This window comes from Cervus elaphus, chromosome 11 (assembly GCF_910594005.1).
Source record: "Cervus elaphus chromosome 11, mCerEla1.1, whole genome shotgun sequence".
NCBI lineage: Eukaryota > Metazoa > Chordata > Mammalia > Artiodactyla > Cervidae > Cervus > Cervus elaphus.
Window position 1 is genome coordinate 72,528,081 of NC_057825.1, and position 16,475 is coordinate 72,544,555.

Sequence of the window (16,475 nt, forward strand, 5' to 3'; positions counted from 1 at the left end):
AGCTGGTTTTAGAAAAGGCAGAGGAACCAGAGATCATTGCCAACATCTGCTGGATCATTGAAAAAGCAAGACAGTTCCAGGAAAACATCTATTTCTGCTTTATTGACTATGCCAAAGCCTTTGACTGTGTGGATCACAATAAACTGTGGAAAATTCTGAAGGAGATGGGAATACCAGACCACCTGACCTGCCTCTTGAGAAACCTGTATGGAGGTCAGGAAGCAACAGTTACAACTAGACATGGAACAACAGACTGGTTCCAAATAGGAAAAGGTGTACATCAAGGCTGTATATTGTCACCCTGCTTATTTAACTTCTATGCATAGTACATCATGAGAAACATTGGGCTGGATGAAGCATAAGCTGGAATCAAGATTGCCAGGAGAAATATCAATAACCTCAGATATGCAGATGACACCACCCTTATGGCAGAAAGTGAAGAAGAACTAAAGAGCCTCTTGATGAAAGTGAAAGAGGAGAGTGAAAAAGTTGGCTTAAAACTCAACATTCAGAAAACTAAGATCATGGCATCCAGCCCATCACTTCACGGCAAATAGAAGGGAAAACAGTGGAAACATTGGCTGACTTTATTTTTGGGGGCTCCAAAATCACTGCAGATGGTGATTGCGGCCATGAAATTAAAAGATGCTTACATCTTGGAACGAAAGTTATGACCAACCTAGACAGCATATTAAAAAGCAGAGACATTACTTTGTCAACAAAGTCCGTCTAGTCAAGATTAAGGTTTTTCCAGTGGTCATGTATGGATGTGAGAGTTGGACTGTGAAGAAAGTTGAGCATCGAAGAATTGATGCTTTTGAACTGTGGTGTTGGAGAAGACTCTTGAGAGTCCCTTGGACTGCAAGGAGATCCAACCAGTCCATCCTAAAGGAGATCAGCCCTGGGTGTTCATTGGAAGGACTGATGTTGAAGCTGAAACTCCAATACTTTGGCCACCTGATGCGAAGATCTGACTTATTTGTAGAGACCCTGATGCTGGGAAAGATTGAGGGCAGGAGGAGAAGGGGACAACAGAGGATAAGATGGTTGGATGGCATCACTGACTCGATGGACATGGGTTTGGGTAGACTCCTGGAGTTGGTGAAGGACAGGGAGGCCTGGCGTGCTGTGGTTCATCGGGTCTCAAAGAGTCAGACACGACTGAGTGACTGAACTGAACTGAACTGAATATCTAATGGGTGGTCATTTGTGTGTGTATACTAGGAAGGTGAGGGGCTGACAGGCAGGTTGGGAGGGTTACCTTTTAACAATAGGAGGTCACAGTATGAGAAGTCATTTCCAGGTTTGTAATTTATCCGTATAAAAGGGAAAGATTTGGTGCCTCGAAATATTCCTTCTCTGTAAAAAGCCCTAGCTAACCTAGAGCAACGACTCCTCAGTCACAGCCCCTGGGAGCAGGAATTGCCCATGGGGACTATGGTTCATCCCACTCTTTATAAAGTAAACAAATAGATTTAACAAAAGAAGAGAATAGCATTTTTTAAAACATCTGGAGAATGGAAGGGAAAAAAATTAATCTCTGTGAACTGAATGCCAAAAGGAGCAAAGAAAGTAAATGAAAGTGAAAGTCACTCAGTCATGTCCAACTCTGTGACTGTATAGTCCATGGAATTCTCCAGGCCAGAATACTGGAGTGGGTAGCCTTTCCCTTCTCCGTGGGATCTTCCCGACTCAGGGGTCAAACCCAGGTCTCCCGCATTGCAGGCGGATTCTTTACCAGCTGAGCTACAAGAAAAGCCCAAGAATTCTGGAGTTGGTAGCCTATCCCTTCTCCAACAGATCTTCCCAACCCAGGAATCAAACCAGGGTCTCCTGCATTGCAGGCAGATTCTTTACCAACTGAGCTATCAGGGAAGCCCAGAGACAGTAAGAGATATAATTAACTTACAGTTAATATATAATCTGCTAATGAGGAAGAGGAAGATATTATTGTGGGTTTCAGCCTCTGTGGGCTTTTCCTATCAACATAGTGAAGTAGCTTTAACTTCCTCCTCAGGTCACCTGGGCTACAGTAGAGATTGATGGAGAATCACTTCATGCTCTTTGTCTTATGAAGAAAGATGATATCTTAGAGAATCTAAAAATGTGTTTTCTAATTGAGGAGGGAAAAACAAAGCAAGTGTCAAGTTTAGTAAAAGCCATCTCACTTCCCATCTCTCTCCCATCATCATCTAAGTTATTGAAAAGTTATTGACAAGTTTGAAATGGTCTATCATTTACAAGAATCAAAATTGACTTTTCAGAGGGATAGTGGGGGGAGGTGGCTTCTAAGACCTTGATCAGCACATTTGCTCTTGTGGTTGAGCCAGACTCTATGAACCAGGGAAATTAACTGATCACTAGGGCTAAGACTGCTTTGTTCCCTAAATTTCAGAAGTTCACTATACACATAATACAATTCTGTGTCCAGCAGGCTAGTAAAAAAATAATAAAACAAATATAAATTGGACCTATTCCACGTTATGGTTACCAATAATGTATATATGGTTAAAAAGGGAAGGGGGCAATTTCCTGTCCTTCCAATCTCTTTACCCTGTTGACCACTTCCCTCTCAGTGCCCTCCCACCCCTTTGCTGCCACTCTTTTCTGATTATCCTACAACCTCTCTGATCCTTCCTCATCAGCTTTTTCCACAAATTTCTTTCCTCAGCCCATTATAGATCTAGGTACCCTCCTTCTATTCCCTCTTCCTGTGGGAGCATCAACGAGCCCAACTTGTTCTGTTACATTTTTGTTGTAATGTGTTCTGATGCAACTGTCTCCTTGGTTCTCTTGCCTTTAGACTTTCTTCTGTCTAATACAGCTTCTGTGCAACTGCCAAAGAAATTTTCCAAAGTAAATCTCACCAAACTTTTCCTTGTTTAAAAACACTCCAACATTTCCCATTATCCACAAACTCAGATTCTGTGGCCAGGCACACAATGATTTTATAATGTGGTTCCTGCTTAATCTCTCCAAATATACCACCTACCACACACCTCTCAAGTGTGTCTTATGATCCAGAATTACTTGCAGCTCCAAAAATGTTCATTCCATTTCTATGCAATGCCCTTTCTCTCCTCTGCCTGGCCAGCCCCACCCAGGTAAGCCTCCCCTGATCATGCCTGCAGCACCACCCAATCTGGTTAAGAGGCTGCTCCTTTCTGATCTTCCTTGGTGCTCACTACTTGCCTTCATTATAGCATCCTCTTGTAGTGGTTTGCACAGGATTTGGATAGGAAAGCAGGTATACTGTAAGTATTATAGAAATAAGAGCTTTAGTATAGGAGTTAGACTTTACACAAATATGCAAGGAACTGGAGACGAGATGATCTGGTAGCAGAAGTCAAAAAAAAACAGTCATTAGCCAGGCTCCCTGCAGCAAAGCTGTGGGGACATAAGGAGAAAGCCAAGAAGCCACCAAAGTGGGACCACAAAAGGAAGTTTCATGGGGAAGTTTCTGGAAACTGCCCCCCTCTGCAGAAGGAGTCACCTCTGCACAACTGCTGGCTTGATATGTCACTAGCCGAGCACCTGGTGGTAAGCCTGGAGTCACTGCTTGAAGACAAGCTGAATGAATGGAGAAGCCCACCAGTACTTAGGCCTCTGTCCATCGCTGCAGCTGACCATGAAGGCCTGAAAGCAATGGATTCAGCTCCATTTCTGATAGCCAAACCATACATGCAATTTTTTTTTTTTTTCTTTTGGAAAAGGAGTCAGGCAAGGTGTTCCTGGGAAACTTAGTTCCCAGATTTGGCTAAGCTGACCTCGCATGGTCAGCATACCTTACCTGTCTGTCTCTAGTCTGGACTGTAACATCAGAAGACAAGGAGTATGCTTCAATCCATTTTCAACTATTCAACATCAAGCATGGGGCAAGTCTCAAGAGAGGCTCAGCAGAGCTCTGGACAATGAATGAAGGGCACTAAAACAGCCAAGAAGGCGTGCGTGTATGCTAAGTCACTTCAGTCGTGTCTGACTCTTTGAGACCCACCAGGCTCCTCTGTTAAGTCCAGTTATTCTCAGAGCAGATGGTGGGAATGGCACTAGCCTGTTGGGCTTCTCTGTCTGTGGAATTTTCCAGGCAAGAATACTGGAGTGGGTTGCCATTTCCTGCTCCAGGGCATCTTCCTGACCCAGGGACTGAACCCTCACCTCTTGCATCTCCTGTGTTGGCAGGCGGATTCTTTACCACTAGAGTCACCGGGAAGTCCCAGTACTAGCCATTCTTGGAATTAAATCTCTCATGTGATATGACTGAATTCTAGAGACTAAAGAAATACATAAGGAGTCTACTGTGGAAGATAAATTTTAGTATCTACATCAAAACCTGTACTTAAAAGGTAAAGAAAATGGGGAAATGTTTCCTAAAATCAAATCGATTCTTTTTCCCTTTAATGTTAGCAATATCTTCAGTGTTTATGGCTTTGTTTTGGTTTTAGGGAGGTCATTCACTTTTTGTTTGGCTGTTCTTGTTTTTAGGATACTAACAGTAATGTATAGGGAAGAACTATATTATGCCATCAGATTTATCCTGAGGTTAATAGTATTCTTATCAGAACATCAAAAGAATTTGAAAATATATCTGTTTTTTAAGTCTACTCCAAGAATACCAAAGTACATACTCACTTGTTCTTCCCTCAGGGAAGGACAGATACGTCTCCATCAAAAAAAAGAGAGAGAAAAAAGGAAAATTCAGAGTTAAGTCTGAATTTTTTACTTTATTTTAATCCTACTATTCCCTGAAATTCCAGATTATAAATTCTACTTTTGATTTAAAAAAAAAAAAAAAAACAACGAACTGTTTAGGTGTAATAAAGTCATGTCCCTAGAGAAGAGAGCCACTGAGGGTTTTATTTGGTTGGTACCAAAATTGTGTTATGCTGTTTCTCTCCATGTTTCCTTTCTGTGGCTCCTCGCAGGTCAATAATGTGTGCAATAACATGGTCAGGATAACTTGTTTATCTGGTACTGTATTTCTGACTTTCTAAAGAATTTGGGGAAAAAATGTTTTGTTATCAAATTAATATGTCCAGTTTTTATTTGACTTTCACCGGTAAAACTCTAGATCTTTGACTCCAAAAATAATCAACCCCTCCCTACCCTCAGTTCTGTGGGGAGGTTTTATTAACCCTCATTCTTAAAATGGAGGATGTGGTCTTATGTCAGGGATAATGTGAAACTGCAAAACAAAGATGGCACATCTTTGCATATAATGTTTATTAAAGACATTTTGACAAATTCTATAGCAAACATGGCTGTGTTACAAAATGGGATGTAATACTTGCATACTTTTATAATATAAGTGAGGGCTTCCCTGGTGGCTCAGATGGTAAAGAATCTGCCTGCAGTGTGGGAGACATGAGTTTGATCCCTGGGTTGGGATGATCCCCTGGAGAAGGAAATGGCAACCCACTCCAGTATTCTTGCCTGGAGAATTCCAAGGACAGAGGAGTCTGGCAGGCCACTGTTCATGGGGTAGCAAAAAGTTGGACATGACTGAATGACTAACAATACTGCTGCTACTATAAAATAAGAGACTCAAAGCAATGTTAACTTTATTAGGAATCTCTTTGGAGACCCACCTCTCCTCCTATTAGGAGTAATTTGATAGAAATCCTTTTGAGGAGCCTAGTCTCTGAGCAAGCATTATTTGGGGCATTAGTGATGAAAAGCACTCATGTTTTGGACAAAGACAATTTTCTGTCATCCTCAGAAAGATTTAGGACTAGATGCTACCATCTAAATGGATACTGTCAAGTTAATCGAAGAAGCATTTTTATGTTTCTTCATTACTAGACATGATACGAGACAACATGTCATTTGATCAATGATGCTGTCATGAATCAACATCCATTTGTCAGCCCAAAGAGAACACATGACAAGAGGCTTGGGGATTGAAAAGAGGAGGAGCCTGGGATAGAAGTCCACTGTCACAAGGTATTCCTGGATGTTTTTGGCTTAAAGCCATCTAGCCTCTGCTCCCTCCCTTCCCTCCTCCTATCTTACCTTGCTGCCCTCTCTCCATGCCTCATCTCCCCTCCTTTGGAGTACCAGACCAGCAATACGCGATATGTTCCAGATTCTTGCAATGCCTTTGGTTAGACGATCTATTAAGGGAAACCCCAGCAATTCTTGTTACTCTCCACTTTATACATTTTAAGCAAAAATGTTCAAAGATCTTCAAGAATAAGAAGTTCTTTAATTCCTGTAAGTTAGAACAATCCAGATTCACTAAGTTTGACAGAAAACATGAGACCTCCTCATAACAATGTCACCCACACATGGTAAATCAGTGCTGCCTTGGCTTGGTCCAGGGTGGGTGAGGGTTGAGGGACTTAAGATGTCCAAATTCATGCCCTAACATCAGACAGAAGATCACATTGCTATGGTAGAAGAAGCTTACTTCCATTTGAATGCTCCCTATCCTGAAGATCCTGAAGATGTTCCTCTCTGAATAATGTAGATCTTATTTCCATTTTTAACCATATCCCTTGATCCCACTTTGGTAGAGTGATCATAAGCCCTGGGCACCCAAGATACCCCTAGCAGAATTACTAACAGAGTTCCCTTTCACTCTCAAAGTTGTCCTAATTTACATGACAAATTAAATGATTTCTTAAAAAAGAAAAAAACCTCACTTTAAAAGCTGCCATTAAAGCCGAGCTATTTCCAGCTAACTGAGAGCCACAATAAGCAAAAATAGAGCATTAATGTAGGTAAGCTGGCCACAGTGTGGTTAGAATGATTCAGCAGGACCATAGGGCCGAAACAAATGAAGGTCCATGCCTTCCAGGGTCACCAAGGAACAACAGAGGGAGCGGCTCCTCTTCCCTGGAAGGTGGCTGAGCCCAGCCGAACAGAAGTCACTATTCAGGCCTGCCTGCCAACCAGCGCTGCCTGCAGCTTCTGGTCCCCTCTCCTAGGCTGCCTTGCTTTCCAAGGCAGTGCGGCACCTAAGCAGAGGTGCAGTGACTTCCAGGGGGTGCCATTTGCATTCCAATTCTGGGCTGATCAGCTACCAGCTGTGGGGCCCAGGGCAGACACATCTAACCTTTCTAAGCCTCAGTTTTTCCATCCACAAAATGAGAATAATCAGAGCTGCCTGGCAGGGTTGGTAGGAAGATCAGAGATTATGTAAGCATGTAGCTTGGGGTCTAGGGCAAAGTTAGCACAAAGTAAGCAGAAGCTGTGTTCTGCATTCTGCGCTATTTAGTATAGGATTCCGCGTCTTAGAAATGGATCTCGATTTTTAAACGCCCAGCTGCCATCAATCCTGTGTGTCAGCCGTCCCTCAAGAACAGTCTCTCCACGTTCTACCTTAGCTTGGCTCACAGCACCCAGTGTTCCAGAAGGCAAGGCACGAAGCAGGCCTTCCATACACTCCTGATCAATTCATCAGTTGCCTCCCAAGTCCAGTGAATGAATACTGATAGCTAAGGTCTACCAGTTCCTCCTCTCACCCTACCACGTCTGCCCAAAGTATTGACAGGGAAGGGGACATCCTTGTGAGGCAAAGGCCCAGGGCCCTGAATGGAATCAAAACAAACTATCCTCTGAAAGCAGTGAAATTTCATTACCTCTCTTTTCTCTAACCACATGTTCATAAATAATGGAATGTCAGTATTATCTTTTTTCATTCCAATGAATAAAAGAGAAATATAGACCTTAGTTTTATAGCTTGCAGTACTATGTTGCTGGCAATTGATACTCATACTTTCATAAACAGCAGGACCTACTCTGCCATGCCATTATTTTGAATATGTCTACATATTGGCATATACATTCATATTTAAAATATTTTGTTTAACTAGGGCTTTAGTTGAGACGTCTAAGTGGGTGTGCAAACCAGTTATGTTAGAAAATTGCCAAAAATTATTTATCCTCACTGCTATGGAGACTCACCTCAAAATCAGTGTTTCTTGGAACACGGTAGCCTACATGTTACATGCATGCTAAGTCGCTTCAGTCATGTCCAACTCTGCGACCCTACTGACTGTAGCATGCCAGGCTCCTCTGTCCATGGGATTCTCTAGGCAAGAATACTGGAGTGGGTTGCCATGCCCTCCTCCAGGGGATCTCCCCAGTCCAGGGATCAAACCCAAGTCTCTTGTGTCTCCTGCACTGGCAGGCAGGTTCTTTACCACTAGCACCACCTGGGAGGCTGACCTACTTTGTCATTAGGTATAATGCAATACTTTAATTTTTGGTTATAGTCCTGTGAAGTAAAGAACGTCATGTGTTGTATAGTCCTGTCGTTATAAACAAATGTTTAAACCCCCTGAGGCAAAGGGCAGGATCCTAGACCTTGCGATGCCCTGACTCCTAGGGCTAAACTTTTTGAAAGATACCAGACGTAAATTTATATTAACACTGGTTTCACTCTAAGTATTCCTGAAAACATTCATTGGCCTCGAATTTTTTATGAAACCTCCCACAATCAAACCAGGAAGTAGCTGTAGCCACCACCCTCCTTACCACCAGCCCCTGCTTGTTGTCTGAACATACGACACATGTGACCCTCATATCAGTGCACCCCGAATCTTAAGTGCTCCCTTGCAATTTCCACTTTCTCTGAAGTCTAGAAATGTTGGGAGTCAAAATACCAACCCAAAGATCACTTGCAATGACTAAGGTGTGATTTGAATCCTCCTTACTGTGTTTTTAAAAGAGCCTGTGACTTTCTTTGTCCATGAGAAATTAAACGAATGCAAGAATTTAAACTCCACTTTGTTCAAAAGCAGCACGGATTGGCCATCAAGCTTACAAACAACCCCCTCCCTCATCTCTCATTAGTATTCATTGTAGCATTTTTGTTTTGACTGTATACTTCATTTGTTATCCAATCAGTCAAGGACAAGTCGGGAGGCTACATCATCTCTCTGCCCACAACAGGTTGGCCTTGAACTCCCCAAGTCCTAAGTGGAAGAAAGGGTCCAAAAGGGGAGATAAGGGTTAGTGTTGCCAATGGCATAATTGTGATGCTTGGCGAGGCAAGGTCAGTGGCACACAGGTTTAAACAATTGTGCAACCAGAGTTGTTCGTCTACCACTTCACCACATAAACCAAGTGGAAAATCATCATGAAAGGGACTCACTCTTTCTGTGATGAGATGTTTATCTTTCCTTTTTACCACAACAACCACAAGGAGAAGAAAATCACTCATTGACACCAGACTCTGTCACGGTGCTTTCACGTGCGCATTGCATTCCAGGCTGTCTTCACAACAGCCATGCAAGTTAAGTGTTTACACTCATACTTTGGAGGAGAGGAAACTGAGTTCCAGATAATTAAAGATCTCTGGGGCTTATAGTTGCCATGGGAGGAAAGCTTGGGGAGAAGGGATAGTTAGGAAGTTTGGGATCAACATATACACACTGCTATATTTAAAACGGATAACCAGCAGGGTCCTACTATATAGCACAGGGAACTCTGCTCAATGTTATATGGCAGCCTGGCTGGGTGGGGAGTTTGGGGGAGAATGGATACATGTATATGCATGGTTGAGTCCCCTTGCTGTCCACCTGAAACTATTGCAATATTGTTAATCAGATATACTCCAATATAAAAAAGAAAAGTTTAAAAAAAATCTCTGGGGCTACAACAGGAATAACAGCTATGCACAGAGCCTGGGTCTCTCAATTCCAGAGTCTACTTCTTCCTTTTTTGAACTTAGGAATAAGTAATGCAGATGACCAACTGCATGGTGTCCTATAGGATGCTCCTCTGGACCAGCACCCAGGCACTCTGAATATTCTGTCACAATGCCTGTCCTCAGCCTCCGTAAACTTACCCTCACCAGATCAAGCATCCACCACTGGCACCCATCCTGAGTCCCCAGCACAGGGCTGTCAGGCGCAGTTGTACAGGTTGTGCACTGCTCAACCCAAGAAGGGTCATTAACACCATGGCCTACATGACTGTTCTATCTCTACATGCAAAATATGTGTCACGGCCCATCGGGCCAGGTGTGGCTGGTTGTGCAACTGGTGTGCTGCCTCCTATGTAATGCCCTAGGCTCCTATGTAATGCCCTAGGCTCCTATGTAACTACATAACCCCATCTAATTCTTACTATAAATTATATGACAGAGCAACAAAATGCCAATAAAGCTTATTGTATAAAAAATAACTAATAGGAACCATGTTTAAGACTATACTATTGAGAATAATGCTTCCCAGGTGGCTCAGTGGTAAAGAATTCGTCTGCAATGCAGGAGACACGGGCTTGATCCCTGGGTCAGAAAGATCCCTTGGAGAAGGAAATATCAACCCACTCCAGTATTCTTACCTGGAGAATCCCAAGGATAGAGGAGCATAGTGGGTAACAGTCCATAGGGTCACAAAAGAGTCAGACATGACTTAGTGACTAAACAACTAATAATAATGTGGATTCAAGGATGCTACTTGAAAGATTTCATGTCCAAATATCATGTTTTACTGAATATTTATAAACTATACCTTTATGCTCTGACCATATCACAAGAAATTTTTATCCCTGCCATAAGTCACACAACATAGTTCACTAAGGCCACTAGTATTAGAGCAAAACTGCATTAGATTCATAGAAACAAATGATATTACAGCATGAAAATATAAAAAAAAAAAGAGAGAGAGAGAAAGAAAGGCAAATTTTAAAAATAAGTATAAATCTACCAAATATAAACAGAGAATAAATATCTTTGGTCATTTCAAAACACCATAGAATTCAAAAGACCATACTGCCTTTCTTGGGGTAGCAATATATTTAAGTTAATAATTGAACAAACTACTAAAGGCTGAAAATGAATATTCAACATTATCATCACCAGTGTCTCTATTAGTTGGCCTAACTTGTACTTTGGAAAACAGTAAGCAAAACTAGCAAAAATTACCCAGCACAAACAATGATGTCTTCTTTGAATGCTTGGATAGCTGCAGTAATACTGGCAGAAGTGGCTGCAATTATTCTCCTTGCGCATGCCCACCACTTTGCCATCCCTTTGTGTTCCTTTCAACAAGAGTAGGAGTCTATTTCCCCAGCCTTTGAAACTGATCTAGCTTTGTGACTTAGCATGACCAACAGATTGCAACAGAAGTTCTCTCCACCAATAAGACAGATCTCTTTCCAACAAGCAGACACACAGACATTCTCCCAGTGGCCCTATCTTCACATGACTATCCTAAAACAAAAAGAAAATTAGTTTCAATTTTCCAGATTCATTTATAAGCCATTTTGAATTTCCGACCTGTTGACAAACATTCCTTGCTGAAGAACTGCACAGAGTTTTGTGAGATCATCAGAAAATCTGCCTTTAGCAACTGTATTAAGTCCTCCAGTCGAATGGTACAGACCAGGCTACCATCTCATCTGTGAAATTCAAGATCCTCGTAACCTGAGAAACTTTAATTTATGAAATCAGGAAGCTAAAAGAGACATTGACTTCCTAAGAGATAGATTTCTAAGAGAACGTTCTTTAGACAATCATAATCATAATCATCATCATGTGATGTCTGCATAGTTCTTAATCTCTAGCAAATCTACAGAGAAATCTGAGCAACCTGAAGGCAGTGTTGAATACAAGGCATCCTCTGATGCAAGGAAGAACAGTGAAATGACTTCAAGAGAAAGCTCTTCTCGCAATAGAATAAGTGAAAGAAAAGGCAAGGGGAAGCTAACAACAGCTAATGACAGGATAAAAAAAGATGCTGAGGGTCAGGTGGGAGATTTACAAGAGTAAAAAAAAAAATCTGTATCCCACAGAATTTTTCAAGACTGAACACTCAGTAATAAGGCATTTAATTCAGACTTATCACCACTAATCTCCTGGTAAGCTGTTAGAGTCTCATTTTCCACATTTGAGATTCCGTTTTATGTTAGAGAAGGATTTTTTCCTTCTGTATCCAGTACCAGAGCCAAACACTGCTGCCACAATAGCTATGCCTGATTCTCTGATTATGGCAGAAGGAGCCATTTGTTTTCATTTGAGGAGAAGAGTCAAATCCATATAGCTGCTTCTGAGAGCATGCCTATATGTTCACACCTTATAATACTTTCCATCCATCCAGACTCATGCTAACTTCTTAGAACTCATAATGATGTTGAACAACCCCAAGAAGCACTGCAGGCTTTGGCACCTGAGATAAAGCAACTCACGCTGGAGATTATTCCAAAGTGAAGTTCCAATAAAACTATTGCACACTCAAAGCTATGAAGTTGGAGATCATCTAAACAAGTAAGATGGTTCAAGAACAAAATATCCAGTGATATGCTAGGACAAGATCTTACCAGCTTATAAAAGCAGATTGACAAATGTTGAAGAATTCTGTAAGCTGGTTGACATTACACTGGTAGCTTGATAGAAGCTATGGTAGGCGAATTCATTCCATGGAAGTTAACAAATGCTACAAATAAAGACTTTTTCCCCCCTGAAAAGCTGGTTGTTAAACATTTACCAGCATATCCCTGAAAATAGCTGTCTTCTATTATTCTGAGGTTTATCTTTGGAAAGAGATTATATTTGATAACAAGCAAAGCTTCTCAAAGCTTTCCAATGCTGTACTGACAAAGGCAAATGAGAGTACAAACTCCTCAGAGATCCAGTTACATTCCAAAGTGGCAGAGAATCTAAACAAATATTGAATGTATAAAATAATGAGGATGTATAATAATGACTGAACTAAAATACTGGATAACAAAAAATACACGGTATCTGGCTAGTGTGTAGGCTTAAAAATTTAAAGTCCATGCATCTTTTAGGAGGGGATTTTAAACACTATACAATTAAATTTTTTAAATAAGAGGTATAAGCTAAAAGTATATGGTAAAAATTTGAGACTAACCATTAAAATTAATAAGAAGAGTATGTGCTGTGTCCTTAGTCGCTCAGTCCTATCTGCCTGTTTGTGATCCTATGGACTGTAGACTACCAGGCTCCTCTGTCCATGGGGATTCTCCAGGCAAGAATACTGAAGTGAGTTTCCATGCCCTCCTCCAGGGAATCTTCCCACCCCAGGGATCGAACCCAGGTCTCCCACATTGTAGGCAGATTTTTTACTGTCTGAGCCACTAAGGAGAGTATATAACATCCAAAACAGTAGATGGAACAAAACAGAATAAGAAAATAAAGCAATAAAAGAAACAAACACACAAAAATTCAACAAATAAAAGATAAAAAGGTGAAAAATGGAACATGTAAAACTAGAACAAAGTAGACAGCAAATGGCATGGTAGAAAAAAAAATTCATGTGGATCAATAATTAGAATAAATGTAAATTATTAAGGTCATCTGTTAAAAGAGATTATAAGAATGTGTTAAAACAAAAAATTCAGCTAAGTGGTTATAAAATTCTACCAGTGGTTATAAAAGACATGCCTAAAACAAAAACACAGAAAGGTCGAAAGTACAAAGGTAGAAAAAAATACTAGAAAAATATTTATTAAATGAATATCAGACAAAATAAATTTTAAGATAAAAGACAGTATTATGTGTACAGTAAGATGCTACAAAATTAAAGAAAGTCTGATTCACCATGTATATATTCCATTCTAACTTGTATGCCCAAGTAACATTGATCTGTAAAGAAAAATATAAGGACAAGATTGAAATGCTGACAACTGTATCATTCTGATCACGTGAAATTTCAACAGAAATCCCTTCAAAATGTTAGCAAATATATAGACACTTTAGGAAAATAATAATATGCTGGATTGATGGAACAAATACAGAAGTTGTCACTATTGATTGATTCTTCTCAAGCTCACATTGAGTATTTACAAAAATTAACCATACTAAGCCTTAAAACATATATCAACATGGTTGGGGGGAAAAATCAATACAGACAACACTCTGTATTGTATTAACAAAGAGATAAGTTTAAATATCTCTGTATTTTGTAGATTTCAAAACTGTACATCTCCAATATCTGTGAGTCCAGGAAAAAATAACAGAAAATTGAGAAATACTTAGAACTCAGCTATAACAAGAAATTTACCTATCATTATTTGTTGAATAGAGCTAAGGCACAGATTGTGGGAGATTCAGAAAGGAAGATGGGCTGAAGAATTAGTTAACTGACATACAAAGAAGTGGTTAAAAGAAAACAGAACAAAAAGAAACACAGGAGAAAATAAGGGCAAAAATTGTGGAAAGTTAAAATAAAGATAGAACATGATCAGTAAGGCAAAAGTCAGGCCTTGAGAGTGCAATTAAATTGAAAATAATCTGGCAAGGTTGGCTAATACAAAGAAAATGGACAGAAATAAACAACATTAGGAATAGTTTTTAATAGATTTAAAAAGTAAATACCAAAAGGCATTATGACAATACACTTAAAAACTCAAATGAAAAGGAAAATTCATAGAAAAATTATAGTGTAAAACTTTAAGAAATAGGAAGCTTGAATAGCCGGAAAATGAAGAAAGCTGAATGAATATTTTTAATCTACACACACACACACACACACACACACACACACACACACACACACAAAATACCAGGCTAGGATGGTTTACAGGCAAGTAAAGCCACACTTTTTCAAGGAATAGATGAAAAAAATCTAAAACAGTCCCATTCCTAGAGCAATCTAAGAGGGGTTATTGCCCAACTTAGTCTGTGAGGCAAATGCATCCTCAATACCAAACCATAAAAAGATAACAAGATAAAGGAAAATGAGAAATTACATTATTTGTTACTAAATTACAAGTTGCTTATGAGATAGATGCCAAAATTCTAAATAAAATTTTAGAAAGTCAAATCTCTTAGTGTATAAAATAATAGTAACTCATAAACAACACTGATAATCCTAGGAATATGAGTAGCTTAGTAGTATAACATCACTGTAAGGGTAAGGGTAAAACAAATGCAGAAAAGGCATTTGACAAAATTCATTTCCACTCATGGTAGAAAAAAAATCCTTAGAAAACTTTTCTAAGAACTTCACCTTGAGATCTAACCTCATGGGTATCAAAAGCTTATAACAAATATCATTTTAATGATGAAAAATTAAAAAACAGTTTCTTTAAAGTCAGGAACATGACAAAAATGCTCACCACTTTTGTGAGCATTGTGCTAGGTATCCAGACCAGAGAAGAAAAAGAAAGAAAGAGACAGAGAGGGAAGGAGGAAGAGAGAATGAGGCAGAGGGAGGGAGAGTGAGAAGAAAAGAGGAGGAAGGGATAAATTAAGAAAGAAGAAATTGTCTTCTCACATGTCAAGACTATTTTAAAATTCTAATAATTAAGACAGTATAGTATTGGTACAGATAAAAAAGGACAATAGGCTATAAAAGAGCTTAAACACAAAACTAAGCAAAATAGTAGTTACTTGAGATGTGATAAAGATAATTTTACAAATGAGAGAGAAAAAGAGGGTCTATTCAATAAATGGTTCTGGGACAAATGTTTATCCATGTGGATAAAAACCATAAGCCACTGAATAAAACTGAACTTGAGTTCCTGACACACCACACATAAGTACTAATACCTAATAAAGATTTAAATGTGCAGAGCAAAATTATAAATTCTAAAACTTGCAGAAGGAAACATAGAAGAATATTTTATGGCCTTAGGGTAAAGAAAGATCACAGGAGAATAAAAAAAATAAATAAATGGCAGTGTATTTACACAATGGAATATTATACAGCAGGGAGCTTTAACAAACTATGGCTACACAGAGAAATATGGATGGTTCTCTAAAATGTTGTTAGTGCAAAATATAATAGAAAGTAAAAAAAAAAAAAAAAAAGACTAGTTAAGGTAATAAAATTTGTATAAAACCCAAAATCAAGCAGTATACTGTTTGAAGATATATACTTAGATGATACAATTTGAAAAAAAACAAAGGAATAACAAAATCAAAATTCAGGTCACTTCTAGGAGTAGGAACAGAGAAAGGAGGAATAACAAACACAGATGCAATGGCATTGGGATCTCTCTCTTTAATCTACAACTGTTTTGTGATTTTGCTTAATAATTTGCATTTAGGTTAGCCATGTTATCTACCAGTTGTTAACAGGAATAGCTTTAAAGTGAAAATCTCAGTTAAAAAAATTTCTTATTATACGAGGACTAATTTAGTCATAACTGGAGCTTTCCAAAATCTCAGTGGGGTTTTGTGGGGTGGAGGTATATGTGAGAGGTTCAACTGGAAATGAGTTGTTTGGTCACTTGGAGTTATTCAAGAAGAGGTTAAGTCGACCCCTTTAAATTAATGTGGACATTTTAAAGCAAACTTAAGCATTAGCTGGATGATTGAATTAAATCCCTTCTCCATCTAAATGATTATGATTCCACAGGTCAACTGCTGAATGAAATAATTTATCTGTTCATGTTAGCCAAAACTGTAACAACATAGAGTCCATATAGATACTGGCCTGATCTTATAGTCCCGGAGTTAGAATGAAGCAGTTGCTCCCAGAAGCAGCCAGGGAACAATTTTACCCTAAGATTCACTTGCTTCTGTTATTCCCTTAATGATTATTTAACCCATTCCTTCT